The sequence below is a fragment of the Psammomys obesus genome, unplaced genomic scaffold (genome assembly GCF_907164565.1).
Source record: "Psammomys obesus unplaced genomic scaffold, mPsaObe1.curated_primary_1811, whole genome shotgun sequence".
Classification (NCBI taxonomy): domain Eukaryota; kingdom Metazoa; phylum Chordata; class Mammalia; order Rodentia; family Muridae; genus Psammomys; species Psammomys obesus.
In genome coordinates, this window is record NW_026596046.1 from 9,219,609 (window position 1) to 9,242,569 (window position 22,961).

Below are 22,961 nucleotides of genomic sequence, written 5' to 3' on the forward strand. Positions count from 1 at the left end.
TGCCAACTGAATTGTTTCTGAGCCTAGCCACTGCAGATTTCTTGACTAATGTCAAGCCATCACTTCCAAAACTCTGTCCAAGTCTAATTGATTCAGGGTGCACTGAGGTTTCTCACGGTGGCTTCCAAGGATGCTCATAAATTCTCTTCCAGTTTTCCCCGGATTAAAATGAAAATAATTGTAAAATCCCAGGTTGATTTTTTTTTCCTGGCTGTATCTTTCAGATATGACTTCAAAATAGAAATGTAAATTACTAAAGCTTCATAACTCGTATATACAAAACTCTTGGGGGAATGGCAATTCTTCAAGGAGAAGGTAAATTATCCCTCCAGAAGGGAAAGGGAAGACACAGAGGGAAAGTGGCTGGGAGATGGGGAAGAAAGACAGAGGAAGGGAAGTAAAGGCAATGTGAGGTTGAAGCTAATTAATTAATTTAGGCTATTAATCTAAGAGAAATGTCCTTTGACAATCTCAGGATCAGTGGTATGTCCCACATGAATATTGACAGAGACATTGAAAAAATATGTTTGGAGAAGGGTACTTAAGTGATTTCTTCTAGAAACTCTTAATAATATATATGGAAGAATCCAAGACATGTAGACTCTGGGAACAGAACGTTTCCACCATAAAGAATCTTCTCTGGCCTTCTTTCACCCACCTAAATAACAGTGATGGCAGACATGAACCTTTCCATTTTGCTGTGCTGATGACCTCCCCAGTGGCATCAGAATTCCTTTGATGACAGAGGGCTGGTTGTAGGTTTTGTGCCTCTGTTGTTTCTAAGAGTCTTTCATAGACTAACTAGAGATAATAAAACAGTAAATTCTCGAAGACATATCTGAGCAAACACATTTATGATTTTTTTGCAAAGGACTCTTTGGACATATTTAAGAAAGGAATGCTGAGAAGGGGAAACAGATACCCAGCACTTCTAAGAGAGATCTCTCCTCTCTCTATCAGTCTTTACAATAGCCTCCTAGGAATCCTCATTTTTTCTTTGCCAATAAGATTAGGGAAAAGAGTATCAAAGAAACTTTTTCAAAGTCCTAAAATTCAAAATAAGTGGTCCTGTTTTGGAGGTAAACTTAAAAAATGAAATACAGATATACAAAATGTGAAATCTTGAAGGCTGATCCTAGATACAAATTCCAGGATCCAGAGAACACCCAGCCTGTGTCATTGACAGAAGACAAGAAGGTATGGTTCTGTGGCATCACCTCACTGACCTGCAGAGAGGCTGTGGAATAAACAGAGGGAGTATCTCAGACTACATGAATGTGTGTGAGCACATGCATTGGGTGTCAGAGACTAAGAAGCAGGGTGGTGCTGGAAGGAGACAAGGGTATGTTTCTAATTTTATGGAATTTGGTATAATGATGAGAAACAAGAAATGCTGGAGAAAATGCCTTTGACATAAGGTTTGTTTTTAAAGTCATGAGACCCCCCCCCTTTATGTAGGTATCATCTTCTCTGTACCTACCTCTCCCTAGTTTCCACAGATCACCATGACTCTCCATTATAGAACTCTCCTGCTTTTTATTCTCATCCTTTACTTACTTATAAACCCAAACCACATCTATATTGTGTCCCCTTTCCCTAAAGCACAGTTCAAGGCTAGTTAGCATGCTGCCTTGTTAGGGTTTCTATTGCTGCAATAAAAGACTATTCCCAAAAGCAAGTTGGTAAGGGAAGGCTTTATTTTGCTTGTACTTCCACATCACAGTCCACCATCAAAGAAAGACATGACATGAAGTCTAGCGGGACAGGAACCCTGAGGCATGAACTGCTGTAGAGGCTATGGAGGAGCGCTTGCTACCATCTTGCTCCCCATGGCTTACTCAGCCTGCTTTCTTACACAGCCCAGGACTACCTTCCCAGGGAGAGGCACTGGCCACAGTGAGCTGGGCACCTCCTCATCCACCATCCATCAAGAAAACACACCACAGGCATGCCTGCAGCCATTTTGGTGGGGATATTTTCTCAGATGACTTTTCTCAAATGACTCTAGCTTATGTCTAGTTGATACCAAACTAACCAGCATACTTATTAAACTAATTGTTACTCTTGAAATACCTCTTCAACCATGTGCCTTCTTGATTAAGAGAATTTATTTCCTAGAATCAAATGAAGAACTCTTGATGGGAAGGAGTTCTATGTGTTTAACTGCCTTCACAGAACCATCTCATATCACTAGCAAGGAAGGGGCTTGGTAGTAGGAACAGGATCTTGAAGCAAAAAAGTGCACTGTCCCATGGAGAAGGTGTGTATGCTATCTATCTGCTCTGCTCCTCAAGCCTCCTGGGATTCCTCTGAGAACCTGTAGACAGGCTAAGTGTATAAGTTTTGGGAATGTTGTTGGTAGTCTTTCTTGTTAATACCAGGAACTAAGAATTTAGATTCTGAGTTACCTTGAGCGGTTTGGTACTCTTTGGTGATGGATTACTGTACAATAATTCAAATACACAGGAGGGGAATCATATTTAAGGAGAGCTCAAAGTTGAAGAAGGTATTTAACTCAATTAAACAGCACATTGCTTTTTAATATATATAAACTATGGCAAGAGCATTGGAAGGAGCATGAAGGGATATCAAAGAATGGAGGACTGGCTCATAATTTTTGCAATTTTTATTTATCAAGGGAATCTAGAAGCAGAGGTGAGACCGACCACTCACAGGGCAACATAATCAACAGTTAAAGTGCCTGGCAGGGATGATTGGGTTCCAATCCCAGGGGGAGTTGGGAGCGAAAAACTGAGAGAACTTCGTCATTTCTTCCAATGTGTTCTGTCTGTGCTGTATCAAAGTATGCAGAGCCAGAGGGACAGCTCAGTGGTCAAGGTGAAGCAGAGATGCTATATGGAGAGAAATTTTGCCTAGAGGCAGCGGACAGACATGGACTGGAGAAAGATGCATTTTCATGAGGAGGGATGAGTAGAAATAAGAGAGTAAATGATGATGGAGAGAGGGCAGGTGGTTTGACACAACCTCTAAACATGGTACCAGACAGAGTGTACAGGAGTGAGGAGACTAGGAGGTAGAGGTTCTTTCCATCTCAAGCCAAAAATCTGCTGCCACCCAGAAGGCTGCAGCAGTCACCCTGGTAAATTGGTCAGTTGGCTGGGCCAAGTGAGGTTGTGGCAAACATGAGGACATAAGGTAACTGGTTTCAGGAAAGTCACACAAGCCAAACATTTTCTTCAGAGATGGGAATGAAGGCCTATTGTTACCGCATGTGACTTCTCAAGAAAAACTTAGGATTTATGTTCTTGATAGCAAATATATGATTTTATGTTATAGGTGCATTAGAAGGAAGGAGAATAACATAGTCCATGTCAGAGATATCCCCTATTCCCCTGACTATTGGGCCCACATGAAGACTAAGATGCCCATAGGGTATTTATAAGTAGAGGAGCTAGGTCCAGATTATTTTACCAGCTTTTTGATCACTTCCCCCTGATGTGACAGCCCTACCAGGCCACAGGGGAGGAAAAGGAACTAAGTCCTCATGTGAATAGATGATCTGGCGTGAATAGAAGATCCCCTATTCTGAGAAAATAGTGGGAGAAACTATGCAGGAGGGAAGAAGGGACTGGGAGATGAGGGGGGGGACCTATGACTGAGATATAAACTGAATTAATTAATAAAAAATTAAATAAAAGAGGAAGTGGGAAAGGAGCTAACTCTAGTCTGATTAACTTCTGTGCCTCTTTAGTCTCTCTGTGTGTGTGTGTTGGGATGCATTGTATGTGTGTTATTGTTGTTGTTGTCTTTGTCATCACCACTTTTGATGATGGAAATTAAATCCAGGGTCTTGCTCCCACTAAGCACTTGTTTTGCCACCAACTCAAATCCCAAGTCCTCATTTCAAGTGGATGGATTTCATCTGGCATTAACTACAAAGTGATGATGCTGTCTTATTTAGGGTTTCTATTGCTGTGAAGAGACAACATGACCATGGCATGTTTATAAAGGAAAACATTTAATTGGACCTGGCTTACAATTCAGAGGTTTAGTATTATTGTCATGGTGAGAAGCACATTGGTATGCAGGCAGCACATTGGCATGGTGCTGGAGAAGACAGAAAGTTCTACATCTTGATCATCAAGCAGTAGGAGACTGTGTGCCGGGTGTAGCTTAAGGATTTGAGACGTCAAAGCCCACCCCCACAGTGACATACTCCCTCCAGCAAGACCATACCTATTCCAACAAGGCCACACATCCTAACGGTGCCACTCCTTGATGGGCCTATGGAGGCCATTGCATTCAAACTGCCACTATTGCTAATATGGAAAAAACAGACGAAAAATTTCCAATTTTATTCTGTGAAAAGATTTGTGAAGCTATTTACTGTGGTTCCTTATTCATTTTCTAATTGAAGAAGACATATTGTATAATGGAAATACAAACTTTATGTAATGTGCATAAGTAAATGTCCATATTTTGACTTTGTTATAGTTATGAGGGGTTCTTATTTCGAAATTGTAAATATTGTTTATATGGTACTGACTTACTGGTAGTTGATGCTTAAAATTATCCCTATTTTATTGTTGGTGTTAAAAAACTACATCTGACATACATACATACATACATACATACATACATACATACATATATATATATATATATATATATATATATATATATATATATATATATATATAAAAGTAGGAAAACATTGCCAGTGACATTAGAATCCAAGAGTCTTTGTATGAGTCATCTCATCAAAGTTGTCCTGACACCACCAGCTCTATCATCAGAGAATATCACAGGGGAAGCTCCCTGGGAGAAAGGGGGTTGCAGTGGCTTCTGCTTGGTGGCAGGATATTGCAGTGCTGGATCCGGTTTCATTTCCGCAGAGCATCCATATTCTTAAGCCTTTGGGACTCAGCTAAATGCAGCCCCTCCATTGCCGAGTCGAGTACACAGTAATACCCTTTTGACACTGTGAAAGCTTACATCTTTCTCCCTCGTTAGCGAGTTTTCAGAAATTTAGTGCATTCAGTGGTAGATTGGGCGGAGGAGCAGGTGCCTGCCTCTACCTATCTATCCAGTGAAGTAGTAATATTATCATAATGACTTGCTGTATATCATAAGGTACCACGTATCCTTTTGGGCCAAGTAGATTGCAAATATATCCCTCTTCTTCCATCATTTTATTAATTCAGAAATGCTGAGATCTGAAGCTCAACACAGGAATCTACAAAGTCTGCCAATAAGAATAAACCATCATGTGTCACTAAGGCGGTGCTATATGGTTTAACAGATGATGATAATTTACCTTTGGAATATCCTTGTCACTGTAAAAAGAATTAAAATTATAACTCTTCCCCAATCTTAGCGCAGGGCTTTCCACAGAATGTGATGTGCCGAGTTTCAAGTAATATTCCTCTGTCGCCCCATATCCCCAGGTCCTGGATAAAAATGAAATGTGCATTTCATAAGAAGATCCCAGTGAGCAGTAATAAGAAAAAGCATTCAATCATAGTCAATTGGCTAAGGCTGCAGGGACAGACTCAAGCTACCATTTTTTTTAATAAGGATTCAAATAAAAAAATTAAATAAAAATGTTTCTCCCACCAGATCCAGCTGGCTAGAAAACAGATGGAGTTATGTCTTTCATACTAGGAAGATAAATTTTAATAATTAATTTACAATTAATGGACACATTATTGGTCACCTTAATTGTAACAATAAAATAGACTACTACTCAAGGCAATATATATTCTTTTAGGCATGATGTGAGATCATATGAAAATATTTTCCAGATACCGTTGAACTACACAGCTCCATCAAAATAGTGGAAGGGAATACACTGTTGTTTTGTTTTGTTTTGTTTTTTTCCATAATGGTTATAAAAACCTGGCAATATTTGATCTCTGCAAGATAAGAATTTCTGTTTCCAAGGTTGTCAATAAAACTAAAAACAAATTGTCCAAAGAATGTCTTTATTTAAAAAAATCTAGAAATTTTAATTGTATCTTTATAAATTTGTTAGACGTTAGAATCCATCCCCACCTCACTTTGAAAACATTTGTTAACAAAGAATTGTGCCAAATGTGGATAAGTCATTTCTTCCCAAATAATGACCAATCCCCCCCCCCAAAGTGGTCAGACTACACTGGTATCTTTCCATCTTCAGAAAAGCATAACATTTTCCAGCATTTTGAAATGGAGGATGCAAAATCTTAAGATCTTCTAACAGATGAGATTTTTTTGTACAAATCTAGAACAAACCTTTTCTTTTACCCACAGGAAACCTTCCCTATGGCCAGAACCGCGGCATCTTCTATGGCTTCAAAACTGTTGGAAACTTTCACTCTTTCACATTCCCTGGGAAAGAAATTTCTTTCTACATTCATTATAAATACATATCACTGACTACACTGTCAAAAAAAAAATGTCAACAGCACCGGGAAAGTCCAACATTAAAAAAAAAAAAATGCTTAAAATAATAGTTGTTTAGAGAGGCCTCGGTGGGTCCCGACGCTCCAAAATCTTCTCTTGGGTTGTGAACAATCAAAGATTTATTATTTGAGCTCTCTGCTCACTGGGAAATGAAGACCCAGAAGCTCATTATCATATCTATTAAAAAGCAGAAACTGGGGTATATCTAAGAAAAGATGTATTACTTTTCAAACCTCACTGCAAACTGCAGGCCAGGAGGGACTTGAACTATATAAAAATCCTCTCACTTGTGGGGGAGGGTGGAAAGAGGATGGGAGTGGAGCTAGACTGTCCCACACAGCAGGAATACCTCCCTGTCCCACCCTGGCCACCACCAGCACATTCCATTGTGTTTCTTTGGTTTTCTTTGACCCAGGATGCCTGAAGTCAGACTCTTGGTTTGACCTGGGTATGCAATGTCAGCACTCCAAGACCTTGGGGGACAAGTGAGGGGGAGATGAGAGAGGTTTGATGAACAATGACCAGTTAAGTTCTAGTTAACCCCAATTTTAAACCTTCACCTTTGCTAATTGGATTAATTTGTCAGCAGGCAGTATAGTCATAAAGTCTAGGAGGGCCAACTGTGTACCATGTTATTACAAGGCGGAAATCATGACTCTGGCATGGACTGTCCTTTAGAGTGGATCTATAAGTAATCTCTGCAGAGGTAGAACAAAGTTGACCTTGAACTCTAAAGTTGGGAGGGTCATTAATTACAGATATTCTCTTTGCAACCCCCAAATACGCCAAGTAAGCAAATTCTTTCTCAATTAAAAGCTTTCCAAACTCAGGCTTAAATGAAATGTTAATTAAAGTCAATGGAAAAGGCATGTTCAAAAAAAAAAAAAAAAAACCTTAAAGTACTTAAAGGTGTCATTTATGACTCCCATGACTGGTCCAAGCATTTCGCCTCTCATGGACTTTCAATAGTTTTAGTGCATTTTCATAAACAGCATAACACAACTTAGACAACCATACTGCTTTCTACAGGGATCTCTATCGACTGATGACATGCCGCATCTGCCTTCTAATCAAAATGGTAAAAGGTTGTTTTCAAATGGTCAAAAGTCATGGGCAAAAGTTCCCGTATGATATTAGGCTAAGTTTCAACCTCATAGGTCTAACTCAGAGAACCTGTGAATGAGCCGATGTGAGTGAAATCAAGCCCTAGTGCCAACCATGTTTGTTTCTCTATGGTGAAACGAAGTAAAAGCTCTTCCCAAATCAACCCAGTTGCAATGAACAGAGATGCTGTCATCCCTGGAAATATGTTCATAAGCCTGAAAAACATTGTGTTTTAGAACTGGCTAAAGGACAAAGAACGATCTTCCACATTGGCTATGTCTTGGGTGAGCTAGCACCCACATGCCCAAGGAGATACAAGGCTGCCAGTGTTCTGTCCAGGCTTGAATCTACAAAAGAGACACCGTGGCACTCCCCACTTCCATTAACTCTAACAAAAGGCCACCCTAGAGACCAGATATTCCAAGAGAATCTGGGTGGCATTTAAGAATTCTTTTTCTTTTCTTTCTCCTTTCTTTCTTTCTTTCTTTCTTTCTTTCTTTCTTTCTTTCTTTCTTTCTTTCTTTCTTTCTTTCTTTCTTTCTTTCTTTTGTAATTACAGTACTAAGAATATAGCTGGTACATTTTCCATTTCTACCAACAAAAAACAATTCTCAGGAGACAGTAAAAATGATGAGACTATGGAAGTTAATTATATTGTGCTTCCTCTCTCCCACTTCTCTCTCTCTCCCTCTCCTTTCTACCCCCTCCCATGTAATGTGTGTGTGTGTGTGTGTGTGTAAGGGAGGAAAGGAGTAAGAGAGGGGGAGGGGAGGGAGATGGAGTTCTTTTGTCAAGTCCAGGCCAATTAATGCTCTTTTGCTTTATCAGAGACAGATCTGGTCACCTGTTGATAACAGAAATAGAAAAGAAACAAAGCCAAATGCTGGGATCGGGACAAAATAATGGAAAATAATAGACATCGACAACAAATTATCAAAACAATAATCATGTTTAGCCAATCCCTTTGTGGGAAACCGTCATTATGATGCCAGTGCCAGCTGTCTGAAACTTTAATTTAAGTGCTTGCTTGAGGCGAGCCATTTGGAACGCTAGTTTAGAATGTTTTATAGCCCCAGCAATATGTTTTACTAACCTCAAATACTGTGGTGATGCTTTCAATGCTATCTATAATTTGTACACAGGGGCTCCAGCATGAGTTTTGCTTTCTATGAAAGGGGTTTTTATGTACAGTAAAAGTTCAGGAATTTCTGGGGTACCTGGATTAGTCCAGTCTACTTGGCTTTTGACACTGGTATATTTGTCCTCATATGAGACTTAAGGATGCTAGCTTTAGGTACATCCCTTCAAGTTGCTTGCACAGAACCAGAAACTCTTCATTGGAAACTAAAGATGCCACGGTTTAACATCAGGTGGCCAGTAAGCTTAACTAGGTTTCTTTACAAGCAACCATTCTCTTAACCCAAGACAATCCACAATTAGATTCTCTCACACTATCAAGAACACATATCTATATTTTCCTGAGAGTGGATTAGCATTAAATTTGTATATTAAGATAGTGATTAATGTTTCCTTTAAACTCAGTATGTTTGCCTTAGTCATTTTCCCTGTTCCTATGGTAAAACCTTCTGACGCAAGCAATTTGAGGGATGAATAGTTTATTCCTGATTACGGTTCAAGGTGGAGCTCATCATGACAGAGAAGGAAGGCAAACTCTATGACCTTGAAGCAGCTACTTATATAGAAGCCCCTGTTATGAATGCACAGCAAGAATGCCTGCTGCTGCTCAGCTACCTCCTCCCACTATGCAGTCCAGGATCCTAACCAGAGAATGGTGTCACTCACAGTGGGTAGGCATCCCCATACTGACTAATGTTCTCAAGATAACCCCACGTAGGCTGTCTCTGAGGCCCATCTTCCAGGTGACTCAGGGTACCATCCAGTTGGCAATTAGCACCATCACAAGGCTCATATGCTCTCTCTGAGAATTTTTGTAATTGTCCTCATTTATACACGATATGGGCTATGAACTTCGGACAGGTGATGCCAACCTAAGATTAATTACAACTTTAGTTGATGTTAGACTGTTGTTAAGATAGTATAACTGGGTACATAGTCATGAGGTTAACATTACTCATGTTATTTGTCTTTTTAGAGTTTACAAATCATCTTGTGTTCATTATCCCACACTCATAAGAGCATCTCTGACATGGTTAATGCAGTCTTAGAGTTGAGGAGTCAGAAGCTGAAAGAGGTTCTGTGATGAACCAGGTTATATGTTCTCTGAGATTAGCATGCAAAGTTAGACAGCACAGTTTACAGCACTTTACATTTCCTTTAAAAATAGCAAGGGAAACATCCAAAATATTAAGTATTAATCAGTTCTATATCTAATTGCTAATAAAACCATTCCAACTGCAGATTCCTGGTATCTAACGGTATGACAGCTGCTCCATAAGCTGCTTTGTATCCTTTCCAGGTGAGATAACCCCAATTCTAGAAATGTCATCTGATGATCTGTAGAAACAGTGAGAAAACACGAGTCCCTATGGTCAATACCCATGAAGCAGATGTTTTTCTGGCAACAGTCTCACGTGGATTGTATCAATTATCTCATGAATGACTCTGATGGAAGAACTTCATGCACAAGTGATGTTCATATATGTACACAGATACAGTTCTGGTAGAATGTGTGCATGTCGTTCCCTAGCACAGTGCATGCCCCAGAGGAGAGACTTGATCAATATGAGATTTATGAATCAAGATCAGAAGAGTTGATTGGAATTGAGCAGGCTCGCCCCGCCCCTTGAAGGTGCTTAATAGGAAATGTTTTGCAAAACAATAGCTCCTTCCTCTCTTTTCAAAGTATTGGCTTTGTAATTCTAGATGCTTGCTTACGAATTTATGGCAGACACTGTTTAAAATTACTATGCTGAGAAACAAATGCTCTACTTAATTGGTATCTGCAATGTAAGTTTTCAATTAATTAGTATTTTCTTACAGAGGCAAAGGTACCATTTATACACTACATATGATATTTACTACTTTAGCGCTTCTGTGAAAATGTTTTTGTAGGAAGTAGGCAGAAGAGATTCATAAAAAGCTCTATAAGCCTCAGTTATCTGCATAATATGAATTAGTCCAGTCAGAGAGGCGCTGCCCAGTAGACAGTCAAAGTGGGGGATGTTTGGGTAGAATGGAACATTCTTCTGAAAACCAGGTTAAGATTCCTAAAGTTCAGCATGACACCAAGGATGATGGACGTGAATTAAATTGACTTGATTCCGTTCATCACTTTCCACACAATTCAATTGTGTGGAAATTCCACACAATTGGCTACTTGACAGCTGAAAGTAGATATTAACATGGTATAGTATATTGGAGATGGAATTGGCAAGACTTCATATTCTTGCTTTGTCTGATATTATAAGTCAATTTTTATTTAACAATCAGTGTTGGTAACTTAAAAATGTTAATATTTGTTTATCAGCAGGAGGTACATTCAGAAACAACTGTATTTTCAGTCATTTAAACACATTTTTTCTATTAGAATAAATAAAGGCTGTTTATATGGCAATAATATCCTTCCACATGTCTCTGCACATAGTTATTTAGTTCTTGTTTCAAAATGCTGCAAGTACTGAACCACATCTTTTCTCTCATAGCCTTCATACTGGGCTCAGGTTTTCACGTCAGTCTTGACTTTTGCAATGTCCTAGTGAAAAGTTTGTATTATATTGCTCTGTTACCATCTTTAAATGGCATCAAAGCCTCACTTTTGTTTTCTCATACAGTGTTTTGAAGACTACCTTGCTTTCTCACCAACTCTCTAAGTAGAGCTCATTCATTCATGGATTTGTTTTTTTCACCCACTCATTCAATCACTACGATGTGATCTCCACTATACCATCAAGAGAGTAGGCATTGTATAATCAGCAAATAATAGGTCTTTATAGTAATAAAGGTCTACAATCTAGTTAAAGAGAAAAGAAAAGAAAAGAAAAGAAAACGAATGTAGGGAAGTTTTTCTAGAACCAGACTTCTTTTTAGAGAGTTCTGACTCAGCTGCTTATCAGCTTCATCTTTGAGCAAGTCGCTTAACCTAGCTGTGCCTCCGCTTATATTACTGGAAAGTAGGCAGGTGATAGATACTGTCTTAGGGAATTGTGGTAAAGATTGGTGAGATAATATAGATCATGGCAGTTAGGGAAAACATTTAATAACAGTTCATGGCATGTGGAGGCCAGAAATAAAAAAATAAAAAGGCAATATAAGAAATTTACTATTCAAAAACAGAAGGAAGAGAAAGAGTTGAGATCTCCCACAAGCCCAAAATTGCGTAATCCCTTCTACCAGTTGATATTTCCAGAAAAGCCCACAGTCACAGGCAACTGGAGCTGTATCTCTAGGTACTGGTGGGTGCAGGATAGGGACAGGATAGAAAGAGCCAAGACCAGGAGCTTTCTAAGAATTGCCTGTCACTCACAAAAGCAGACCTTTTCTGTGAGACTGCCCTCATTTTATGAGTTCTAGCCTGGGAAGTTGGTGGTGATTCATCACCTGAAGCTTGGTGGAGCTTTCTAGACATTTTTTTCAGGGGGATAGGGAGTGTGCAGATTTTAATAGAAGGCATTATGCCATACCCACTCATCCTTTGCTGATGTCTTATGTTATCACACTGTAGAAAAAGAATACTTTGGTGGGAATCCATTCCCCTTCTATAATAGGCTACTTAAAGAGAGATGAAGGGGATTTGCAGATCCAGTAGATGGTACCCCACCTAGCACAAAATACAAAAGAGACATTCAGTAAGGATGGTGGATTAAAAGGGAATCGGAAACTCTAAGACCCCAGAGCCGAATTTATTCTGCAAGATTTTGAGTGGCTCTGATCTTTTGCCACATTGCATTCATATATGCCAGAGTGAGAGTGGCTCTCTGAAGCTCATCATCAACTGTCCAGAGGAAAACTAGATAGAACTCTTTTGGGCCTTGAAGAAAAAAATTCATCTTCAATTTCTAGAATTTCCTAGGCAGTTCATGATGAGATGGCATCAAAGATCAGGACCAAGGAATTTCCCCTGATGGAAGAACAGGCCAAACTCTATCAAGCTAAAAAGGACTTGGCTGGGCCTTATAAGCACTAAGCTTGTGATGAACACCTAAGTGGAGGTAGCCTCCCTTTCTAGCAAAGAAAACAAGAAACTACGTTAATAAGAGATAACTCAGGCATCACAAACCTTCCCCTTTGTCTCTCTGCTTGCACCAGCATACCACAGCAACAAAGAACTTTAGAAATAAAAACTCATGGGCTGAGAGACTGGTAGTGGGTAAACTTCTTGCTGTACAAGCATGAGGAACTGAGGTCAGATTCCTGGCACCCTCATAAAAAGTTCATCAAGATACCATGTGTCTCTACTCCTAGGACTGGCCTCCATACATGCAGCAGAGCTGCAACACCTGAACACACAGACACACAGATGCTTGCATGTGCACACACACACACACACACACACACACACACACACACACACACGAAAATGAGATAACTAAAAAACCGTTGTCTACCAGAAAGACACTCATTCAAACATTCAGCAGAGTATCCCAGATGAATGAAAGGTTATTCAACTTTTAATCTGGGTTATTTTAGCACCAAGTGGAATTCAAAAAGGCGTTTCATAGTTATGCCGCTTTCACCTACCTCATCAAAACCTCTCAAGAGCTGAAGATTGCATCGCTGCAACTGAGGTCAGACCTTAGCTGGAAACTTGTGAGGACTGATTTACAACATTTTTTAATTCATTCCCTTTTTGTTTATTATTTTCTTCCTTGACCCCCAAAAGATACCACAAACCAGGGAAAGCCTTCATGCCAGAGGAAACTTTAGTAGAAAAAATACCAATGCACATTATCAAGTTGAAAATGTGAACTCTTTCTTTACTGCAAAGTAAAAACTGCAGAATAAAAGGAAAAAAAAAAAACAAAACAAAACAAGAGGTTATCAGTCATGCGATTTGTGTTTTCTTCCAACATGAATTAAATTGTTAGAACTTGGCTGGATTCCAGTCTAGTTGACATCTGCCAAAAGCCTTGGGTCATCTTTCTTCCATTAGGAGGAGTCTATGTTTCAGCAATCACCTCCGGACCCATATTCAACTGAGACATAATTGAGTACTTCTTGTCAATCTTGAATAGTAATGGTATCAACAAGCACAGAAACCAGGATTCTTTCATTTCCTTGTGCGTGAAGAGAAAATGCTGCCTCTTTTCAGGGACAGAAAAGCAAGAGCTAAAAGGAAAAGCCAGGGCGCTGACTTCATGTCATCTAATGTTCTCTCTTATTTAGCTTCCAACCCAGAAGCTCCCTATTGTTCAACTGCTAAGGTATGGAATTGCTCTGCAGCTAACTTGCTGTAATGTCTCCATTTGGGGCTGATCTGCTTCATCCCAAAGGGCTATAGGCAGTGAACAATTTGCAATGTGTGAGACAAAGTGAGACACTCGATCACTTTAATGTGCCTTCAAGAAACTAGGAGTAGACTTTTGCATCTGGTTTCAGTGCAAACAAACATCTAATTGTGGAGTACCTGGACCATGATTCTGGTCTCAATTTCTGCTTAGGTCTGCAGATTTAACACCCACACATTCCATACCTGTTGGGGCCTTCTGAGGGTTGTGGGGAAGGTGAATTTCAGTTACTGTGAAATTTCTGAGTCCGTACATCAGACTTTTACATTTTGCTGATCCGTGATTGATTTTAGGGTCTTTCCGGAAAAAAAAAAAATGAATTGGTTCCTCCTTTCTTTGAACAAATGACCCTATATTTTGATACATGGGACGGAACTCAAAAGTTGTCGTAAGTCTTTTCCTTAATTCTTTTTTAATCTGAGATTCCAGTTGGATGGTTGTGAAAACAATAGCACATGATAAAGGGTGTGCTAGAAAGAGGAAAACCACATGGTCAGGATGTATTTAAAAAGAGAAGGCCAACCTTTAACCACTACTGTGCCTTGTGGGTACTCCTTGTCTGGAAAAGTCTCTTGTTTAAATCATTTTTCCAGTTTTGTGTGTGTGTGTGTGTGTGTGTGTGTGTGTGTGTGTGCCCACACATACAAGCAAAGGCCAGAGGAGTGTGCTAAGCATCTTCCTGTAGCACTGCCCAAGATCTCTCACTGAACCATTGCTGGCCATTTTGGCAGGCTAGCTGCCCACCAAGATCATGGAATCTGCTTGTCTCTAATCCCCAATGTTACAGACAGAAGCACAACCACACGTGCCCATAGAGTAGGTGAATTCTGGGTACTTGATCTCAGGTCCTCTTGCTTTCACAGTAGGCAACCTTGCCCACAGAACCATCTCGCTAGCCTCTCTGTATCTTTTTTTTTTTTAAGCATTCAAGTCAAATTAGTGTGGCTGACTAATTCTTATCCACGAAATCCTGTGAGCAGCTGTATACTTTAAGCATTGTCTAGTTACTCCATTGGTTTTAGGTTCATTCCAGTGTATTAATAGTTGCATTTGTATCTTCATCCAGCCAGGGGAAGAAATGAGTAACATAGTTTACAGCATAGCATGTTTTCTCCTCATTAGCCTACGAGTGGTAACCTTGATGCAGGTACGGTAACTAGTTACTATTTATTTTGTATGTGTAGCCCCACACGTTTGCTATACAAATACAGACGTTACCATATGCACACACCATAGATGCAGAGCTGCATGCCTTCATATGCTAAATTTGTCATTTAATTAAATGTACATATTATGGTATAGATTTAGTTAAACAATGACCTTTAATTTAGCATTATGAAAATACATAGTTTCTCATATTGGGTATGAGCACACACCCAAATGAGCTCACAGAGGCCGCTTGCTGCGAATGCTGTCCGGTTTTCTCACTTCAGTTCCCCTTTAGTGCAAACACAGATACTCTGTTTAAAAACGATCCTGCCACTTTTGTTCAACTGAATGTGTTGAGTGCCAAATCCTTGAGTCATACCCTCTTTTCCTACTCTGAGATCTGTGCCAAGTTCTGTCTCCAAGGCAAAGCAGAAATGACCACCTTTCACTAACTTTCCACTCTCTTGGTCACATTCGAGGGCATCCTCAGAGCCTCCTCACAGCAGCCTCTGAAGACATCCCTCTCCAGAGACTCTGATTCCCTCATTCTATTTTCTTCCAGAATCTGTTTGCAAACATTCTGTGGAACTGGCAAGTTGTTTGTTCTGCCTTTGCATTGCAGGCTGCCTAATGCAATTATTTGTAAACTGCCGCCATAACTCTTTCTTGGGTAATGTCTGCAAACTGTTTACTAAACAGTAAACTTAATCATGCATTCATTGTTGCAAATGTCTCCAAATGGCTTCAGAGTGGAGCTGACTTGACATTTTTGCCTCTTTGCAAAGCCATGGAGGATCTTTTTTGAATATACACAAAGTTCCCTTATATTTAGTCATTCTGTTTGCTGTTCCTCCTCTAACCTATTACAAACTGGGGTGGCTTCTTTTCTGGGTCAGTGAATGTACCAGTGCTGGTGCATCCAAAAGAAACTGGCTAAAGTCTAAGGCATTCATCTCCACCGAACAAGTAGAGAGTATAAATCCTGGCACAGTCAAGAATTCAAATATTAACTACTGCATGAGTATTAGCCAAATATGTGCTTGCTCCATCCAAGCATGGCTTTGCCTTGGTTATCTGACTGTGGGATAACTGACTGAAGAAAGGACAGACAGACACGGTACAGAAAACCTGGGATTGGTGGGCCACATAGAGTCTCACCAGCATGCAACAAACCTCAAACTTCAGCAAACTATTTATTACATATAATACAGTGGGAAAGACTTAGCTTGGCATGAGGGAAGCTTGGCAGTAGGGGAGCAGTCTCAGGGAGCAAAAGTCCAGGAAGAGGAAGCCGCAGTCAGTGATTCTATATATTCTGTCAGCATTCACACTTCGGCTGGAGAATGGCTTTGCCAATTCTCTAACCCTGGCTTAGGGAAGGCTTTAGCAATTCCAATGGCTGTGAGGAGCTGGGGGTCCTTGTCACCAAGAATACACATTCTGTCAGGACTTCGTACGCTCTCCATATCCACTCAGGGTTTCCTCCTCCACACGTGCTCTGTTTAAGGCACTGCAGGAGGCTCTTACCAATTCCAATTCATGGCAGACATGACTTCGAAGATGAAGAAAAGTCAAAATAATGTTATCGCAGGTATGATCATAGCAAGAGCATGCTGAGCACACTGATGAAGTCATGGAAGAACCAATTGGACACACCTAAGCAAACTCAAGGACCTGGGCCTGAGAAGCCAAGGGGGTAGCTCCAGCCACTGCAACAACACTGACAGGTTTTAGCTGCCCAGGGAGTGAGGTTGAGGAGCAGCGAGTGAAACATCCTCAGTTTGCCCAGTCTTACTTGAGAGCAGCAATCCTAAATCATTAACATCTCCTCAGCCTCCTCAGGGATGCACTTACAAAATTGCCGGCTTAATTAATATAAAAAAGAGAAGCAAGGAGGGAAGGATTTGTACACATTTGTCCCTGTATTGGTGTCTATATTCTATGTCTATATTCGGTGTCTATCGCTGTTCTTACTGAGCGATCAGCCTACATTCCCTAGCCAAATTCATGTCCTATGCGTTATTTTCCACCCTTTTCTGCATACTGAATGATGGTTCCAACAATTGCCTATTCTTACAGCACTAGTGTCCTTTTACTTATTATGTACCGATTCCCCTGTTCCCACCTCCATCTTTCAACAGTTCCTGCTTCCACTCTCCACCTATAGTTGTGTCTTCCAGCTCCTCTGAGCTCGCCTTACTGGGTTCTTCAAATCAGCTTTCCACATCTCACCTCATTACTGTTATACCAAGGTCGCTGATGATGCTCACATTGTTAAATCTACAGAGAGATCTATAAATCTTACCACGTGTGTAACTGGTACCTCAAGACCATTTTCTTCTTCCAGCTTCCAGATTCAGCCTTCTCTAGGTTTTCCTGCATCCTGAATACATCTTGTATCTCTGTTGGTATAATGTTCCTGTGGAATGTATACAATTTACCCTTGTTCATTCAAATGCTGATTTCTCTCCCCCACTGTCTGATTTCAATCCGGACATTGCATTGTAATGCTTAGTCTAAGCATTACCTATCTCGAGTTTGTGTAAACATGCCACCATTTGTTCTTTAAACAGTCAATTAAAACAACCAGCCACATTGCTGAGCAATGGAGAGGATAGGGTGAGACATCCTGGTCCAGAGTGGGCAGAAGAGGAAGGAAGCAGGAGAGTGGAGTGGAGGAGAATCTGGAGGAGAGGTCTTAGAACCACTTGGAGAAATGAACTGTACCTCAGATATCACTAAAAGCAAGTATAATGGGTGAATCTGAATGGTAGGAAACTATGCAGGCTTGGAGGTTTAGGATGGAGTAACTATTGCCCAGCATTGTGTTCTAGGTTAACTAAATAAATCTTAGTCTCTATGTGGTGATTTGGTTATACAGCTGTTTAGGAATAACTACTGCTTAACTAAAAGATATATCAATAGTAAATATTAATGACCAAAGACAACGTAGCTCGTTGCTGTTACCTTTTCATACACCTTACTCCTATGTATCAACATGCTGCAACAAGTTGCCTTTGACTCCATCTCTTCTTTATCTCCTCTTAGGGGAGCTTCCTGACTTTAGCTTTAAATATTATCTAAATATTGATAATTCCAAAAACCATATCTTTAGCTCTAACCTCTATTCCAGATCTTGTGTATGAATGTGGATCCCTGTGGGCATCCAAATAGTAACTCTAAACCCACATTATAGAGACCATTCAGGAGCCATAACCAGCACTCTCTTCCGAAAGCCAGCTTTATACATTTTTGAGTGTTAGGGCCTTTCTTCCTTCTTTTTTTCCCTTTTCTTCCTGTGTTTCTTTCCCTTTTTTCGCCTTTGTCCCTTTCTTTTGATAAGGTCTCACTATGCTGTCTTGAACTCACTGTGTTGACTGGGCTATCCTGGAACATGTAGTGGTCCTGCTTTGTTTCTTGAATGCTGGAATCACAAACGTTCACCACCAAACCTGGCTGCCAAGTTTCTCCTGTTTTTTTTTTTTTTTTTTTTTTTTATCTTACTATATAGCAACCTCATCCATCCTGTTGCCCAGGAAAAAAAAAAAAAAAACAAAAACAAAAACAAAAAAAAAACAATGCAAATGTACTCTGTTCCTAATTTTACGCCATGATCTAATCTATCAGCAAATACTGTCTACCTTTGAAATAATTAGCATCTGACCTATTTTAGTCATATCAAATGCCACCATCATGTTCTGCATCATTACCATTTTCTTTCTGGATCATGATGGTCTTCTACCTGCTCATCCTGTTCAACCATGAAACTCTTCTCCATCTCAGTCACAACTAGGCCTCTGTCTGTCTATCTGTCTCTCTCTGGTTTTTCAAGACAGGGTTTCTCTGTATAGCCTTGGCTGTCCTGGACTCACTTTGTAGACCATGCTATCCTTGACCTCACAGAAATCTACCTGCCTCTGACTCCCCGAGTGCTGAGATGACAGGCATGCACCATCACACAGCTCCATAAAATTATTTAATTGCTATTTAATAACTATAATTTTGCTACTGTCATGCATTGTAATGTAAATACCCATGTTTTCTGATGGTCTCTGGGAGTCATGACTCTCAGGTCGGAGAACCCACTGCTCTAAAGTCACTGTGGTGGCTCTAATGTTTCAGCCTCATTTTCCTCACTTACTTTCACTTACTTTGTTAAATTTCTGGGTCTCTTACCTGTCTCAAAACAAATTCAGTATTTTAAGTTCTGTGAGTCTTCTATGTCTTCTATTTCTCCTTAGTGGTATAATCTGTACAAGTCTGCGTAATTTACTCCTTCACTTCCTTAAATACCTATTTAAATAAAGCAATACTTGAAGCCTTTCCTAGAGAGAATACAATCCCCATCATCCATGTTTCTTTCTCTTCCCTGTGTGCTCAGAGCATCATCTTCTGACCTATGATAATTGTTTGTGTGCTTCCTGCTTCCATCTCATCAAAAGCATGGTCAGGAAAAAAAAAAACAAAACAACAACAACAAAAAAAAAACACCTGATCATTCTTCTTTGTTGACCACTTAGGTAGTCTGACACATGGCTTGTGCTCAACCCATGATCAAGTGAGTAAAATTCAGTTGAACAAAGAGAAGTTGAATCGTGCCTAATGTTATCTGTGGTTGCTGTCTGAACTAGGGTTTTTCCAGGTTCTTTGTGTGTTATTTGAAGAATTGGAAAAATGCACACAGAAAAAGCAAAGCACCAATAAATTTTAATTGCAAGCAAAGTCTTAAGTTTTGTATACACTGTGAAGAGAGGCAGTGGGAAACCTGAGGAAGAGAGTACTCACTGACCCTGGATACTGTTTGGGGCTTCTCATTATGGGGTCTCAGGAAAGGAGGAGGTGGTTGTGAGGGGTGTTTAGTGTGGGTGTTTCTCCGTTTGATTGGCAATCTTGAGTTACGTTGGCTTTTCTTTACTCTACATCTTCTTTCCAATGATGCATCTGATTTTAATCATGCACATGCCCAATTATGCAAAGTCACAAGATGTAAGATGGAATTCCCCCTAGAAGTTCACTCAAAGGACATACTTTGATTTATTGTGGATGCACCCAAACCAGTCCTGGCTGGGGCCTGGATAAACCTTGACATATGTTTAGTAGAAAAAGGCAATTACCAAGCAGTTGTAAAAAAGAGCAACTGAGATTCATTGTTTAAGGAGCAGGTATACATGCAGCCGGACACAGGTGTGAGTGTTCTGCATTGCTTAGTGCATTGTTAGGAGAGCAGCGTGCACATAGTTCAGGCCAAGTGGAGTTCCAAGTTGCTGAGCTATCGCTATGCTTGCTTTCTTCACAAGCATCTAGGGCATCGCATGAGCTCAGTTCGCATCTATTGAATGATTGTGGGAGTTTCTAGGATTGGTGACACCTATAACTGCTTACATGCTGAAATCAATAGCCAGTGTGAGAAAGATGCTGTCGAATACCACCAGTTCAGTAACAAGTGAATGTGTGCTCATCCTCGCAGCCTTAGAAATGGCATCAGAGGGTTTTATATCAACATGATATTGTTCAAAGGACTCCTGTAGGGAAGGGTCCATCATACAGACTGGCTGTTCCCAGGCAAGGTGATGAGAAAGATGCCCAAGTGCAGCAGCAACACCAAGAAACTGAATCCAGGCAACCAATCAAAATCAGAAGGCAAACCCAAACACCAAAAACCCAAGAACTAGAATCCAGTTGAGGAAGAATCATGTCTGACGCTAGCTTCCTAGACAGGTAGCAACTAAAAGCCAGGTGTGGGGCAAGGTGGGTTAGCAGCAAGAAAGCAAGTCAGCCATGCATATAGACATCTACACTAATAGAGAGTATACTCTCAACCTGAAACCTAAACTCCACCTCTGGGTTACAGGAAAAACAGAGCATGACTACATCACATGTTTCAGCCACTCAGGCCCACACACAAATCTGTACCAACACGAGGCCAGCTCTGCCTACACCAGGCCTTGTACCTATCTCAGGCAGTTTCTGACCCGCTCTGAGTGTTTGCTTACATGACAGAGGGAGATGTCAGTGAAACCCCTGTAAAACCAGACTCCTGATTTGCCAGTTCTGCAAAGGCCTCCTTATGTGGGAAACCCACCTTCAAATTTTCCAAACCATTCCATTAGAATCAGATATTTTCTACTTATAGAACAGGCCACAAAACACAGCTAATAAAGTCCTTCCAAGCCACTCAACCAGCCAGCATGACTTTCAGCTTTCCAAGGATTGTAGCTTTAACCAAAACCCATAATCTCCAGGCCTTCCTCATGTACATTGGACAGAAAACAGCTCTTTCTCCTGCCAGCCCACCGCTTCTCTACCCACAATGACCAGAGAGATTGTTCTGGCAGCTGCTAGCCACTGCAGAAAATCCTACTATGGTTTCCACTCATCTCCATCTCAAGGGTACAAACCTCCATTGCAAAACTGTTAAGTGAATCATCAAAGGTCATTTAAGAAATGCGACACTTACTTGAATCAATGTCTTCTTGAGGCTTTCGCAGGGTGCAGCAGGCATAAAATTTAATATTGATTGTTGGGGTGCATTCCATTCCCCTTTTCAGAGTCATTTCAGAATGACAAATACTTTTTTTATTTTGTGATCTATAGGAGGACATGTCTCCTGGTCGCACACCAGTCCTGGGCCTTTTTTTTCTTTCCTGGCCACTTGTCTCTGTAGTTTCTGCCTGCCTTAAATTTCCTGGTTGCTGCCGTCATCCCCTTCTGCTCACTTCTCTTAGCTCCTGCTCTAATTTCAACTGTCATTTCCCCTGCTCTCTCGAGTGCTCGGAGCCCCTGCTCTAATTTTTCCAGTCTTCTCCCAGCGCTGTCCTCCTTTCTGCCTCCCTGACCGGCTCTCTCCTGGCCGCCTTCCCTTTCTTGCTCTTCCGTATCCCAACAGAACCTTCATCTTCACTTCTGCTGCGCTGTCTGTGCAGCACAGTGTTAACACTCTGTCCAGTCTAGTGGAATGTATCCCAGGATCACGAAATGAAAAGAAGTTGTTTTTTTTTTCCCCTCATCTTTTAACTTGAAATCTGAACCCTATCGCCCCTAAATATTTTTTCCTCTCTCTCTTATGAACATTACTTTCAATCAATTGCTAATGTAATCTAAAAACATTTCTGTCTTGATTGATGAGAGCAAAACACGGGGAGTTGTTCTGAAGACTAGGTATTCCATTGTAATCCTGGACCAATTTAACTGTGTGGGGTTAAGAAGGGTTCCCGGTAAGTTTCCAGGTGGCTGTGGCAATGATGCTTAGAGTCCACCAGGAATCCCGACAGCGCTCCAATGAAGACTAAATTACTGACTTGTAAGAGACATTTCTCACGGGTCTGTCTCTGCCCTCAGTTACATATGAGAAACAATGCACTCTCGTTACTCACAAATGAAATGTTCTGCATCAGTCACAGGGCGCTACAGCAAGTGAACTGACAGCAAACACTCTGGGGTCCTTAGAACACACTGTTCAGGACCCTCATGAAAGAAACTCCCTAAGAGCATGGCGCAGGAATGTGGAAAGGACAGCTGTGGATGGGGAATTCTACCTGCTTGCTCTTCAGAGAGACCTGGCTGTTTATATAAAACTGTCTTGGCTCCCGGATTTGTATAGTTCTGCATTAATGCTTATGTTCATACAAATGCACTTAGAGGCTTTGCTGGGACTCATTCAACCTCTGGGATACTTTCCAAGAGTGAGAACATCTTCTAGCCTTATATAGACTTTTCTTATTATCAGTTTGAAAATTAAATCCTTTACTCAGCTACCTGGTGCTTTCTTGGAGTCTGTTTTTATTTTTACACAATAAGCTGGTTGTTTTTTAGCAAAATGCTCTTTCATCTGGAACCCAGTGTTGAAGTTTATTGAGAGTGGATATACCTTAAGGAGGA